This window comes from Lycium barbarum, chromosome 8, assembly GCF_019175385.1.
Source record: "Lycium barbarum isolate Lr01 chromosome 8, ASM1917538v2, whole genome shotgun sequence".
NCBI classification, from domain to species: Eukaryota; Viridiplantae; Streptophyta; class Magnoliopsida; order Solanales; family Solanaceae; genus Lycium; species Lycium barbarum.
The window spans coordinates 106,971,119-106,973,192 of record NC_083344.1 but is presented as its reverse complement, the minus strand read 5'-3'; the positions used below and the strand labels follow the sequence as shown (position 1 = coordinate 106,973,192).

At 35.4% G+C, this 2,074-nt stretch overlaps 1 long non-coding RNA gene across 1 annotated transcript; it reads left to right on the top strand.

Moving 5' to 3' along the window:
• On the top strand, positions 1-1,212 carry LOC132606567 (uncharacterized). Its single transcript, XR_009569979.1, has 2 exons — positions 1-377; positions 492-1,212. It is a non-coding gene; the product is annotated as an uncharacterized LOC132606567 (long non-coding RNA).
• The last annotated feature ends 862 nt before the right edge of the window (positions 1,213-2,074 follow it).

Here is a 2,074-nt window from a genome sequence, read left to right as displayed (position 1 = left end):
ACAATAAAAATAATCATAATCTTGAATCTTAATCTTTTTAATATAGGCGGAATAGTCTGGGAGACCCCTTTACTTGTCCATTTTTATTATCCCGGTGTTCGTACTTACGGATTTGCCAACTAAACCCTTCTACCCTTTAAAATTTAGCATTGTAAACCCCTCTGACATCTTCCCCCACCCCACCCTCGTTTCTTTCCCCCCAGCCCACCCTTCATTCTTCCCCATCCCCTCCTCCATTTCTTCCCCCTCCCCATTTTCACCACCTTCACAACTTCAATCAATAGTTGAGAAAAATAATTTTCATCTCCCTTTGTCTTCCTCATATTTTCTTTATACACAAACCCAAAAATACAGAGAAACAAATCAATAATTTTCAGGTGGGGTTCCTTTTTTTTTTCGTTCTTTACTTTCTGCTACATTTCATTGTTGTTTAAGCTTCATAAATTTCTGGGTTTCCTCTATATTTAGCTTTTTGCTCTACTTTTTTATAGATTGATTAATTTTCAAAGTTGTTGGAGATCTTTCCTCGAACCCGAGAACAAGAGAAAATGTTGAGCTTAAAATTGCATTCAACGGCTCTGGCAAAATGTTGAGCTTTGACGCAATGAAGTAGACTGATGGTAATTAGTGATTTTGGTGGTGGATGGTGGTGGTGGTGGGTGGAAGTGGAGATGGGAGGGTGGAGAGAGAGAGAAAGGTTTTTTTTTTTTTTTTTTTTAAGAAAAAGGAATAATTTTTTTTTTTTCACAAAGCTAATTTTTATAAAAATATAAATGATGATATGACATTAATTTATCCAGGTGGATCTGAAGTGTCCTTCATGTCAGGGCGAGTGTGTTACACACAGCGTCAGAGGGGTTTACAATGCTCAGTTTTAAAGGATAGAAGAGTTTAGTTGGCAAACCTGTAAGTACGAATACCGGAATGACAAAAATGGACAAGTACAGGAGCCTCCCAAACTATTTTGCCTTTAATATATAATTACCGTATAATTTGTGTATAATTAATTAGACTCTGTTATACAATAGTTATATACTGATTCACTGAGTATATAGGAGACAAGTATACATTCTTACAGTTAGGCAGGTAAAACTATATTAGTTGTCTGGCTAGAAATGTTAAAGAGCCCTAATTGTTTCAAGTGATCCGACTAGTTGGGCCTTTCGCTTGATACTGTATTGGTCCATTTTCATTACATGATCCTTGGGCTCTTTCTGAAGGTTAAACTTGTAAAGATCGGGGCCTTATGATGGGCAATTTGCACGATGGTCCTTATTCGGGAGGGATATTTAATTTTTGGCCCTCAAATTGCTGGTCTTTAATTTTTGTTCTTCGCCTAATACTCGAGGTTCTAGATTCGAACTCCGGCTCAGTAAAAAAAATAAAAAATCTCAAGAAAGAGTTTCGTAGCAAAATTAGGCCTATTAATAGGCCTAATTTTGTGTAAATATTAGGCCTTAAGGCAGAGGTTTCGCGAAAGTCTTTCTTGAGATTTTTTATTTTTTGACTGAGCGGGTTGGAACCCAAAACCTGAGGATATTTTCGGCCACTTTTTTAAGCGAAGGGCAAAAATTAAAGGCCAGCCATTTGAGGGACAAAAATTAAAGACCAGCGCCTTTGAAGGGAAATCGACGCAAAAAAATGCCTTATGATTAAAAGAGTGACTTTAATTAGTCAGAATTAAAATGCAGCCTTGTATAATCATTGATTATTTACGCTTTTGAAGTTCTTTGTTTAGAAATTCAGTGTGATTCTTTTTAATTTATGTGTGCGTTGCGTGTGTGAGAAAATCTTTTAATGGTCAAGTCAATCGTATGTGATATCACAAATAAAAGATTATGTTAGTTGCAATAAATACATCAGAACTTATCATATTCACAGGTGAAAGTAAATGACTTTGATCATATTATATAACTCATTAGACCTCTAAAGTTGGTGATGATAATATATGGTATTGTTATAGCCATAATAATAGGGATGATGCTGATTATGATTTATGATGATGATGTATTAAAGCTATGCTAGTCTTGGAGAAGTTTGTTATGTTTAGGGGTTTCAAATATTCACAAGCGCC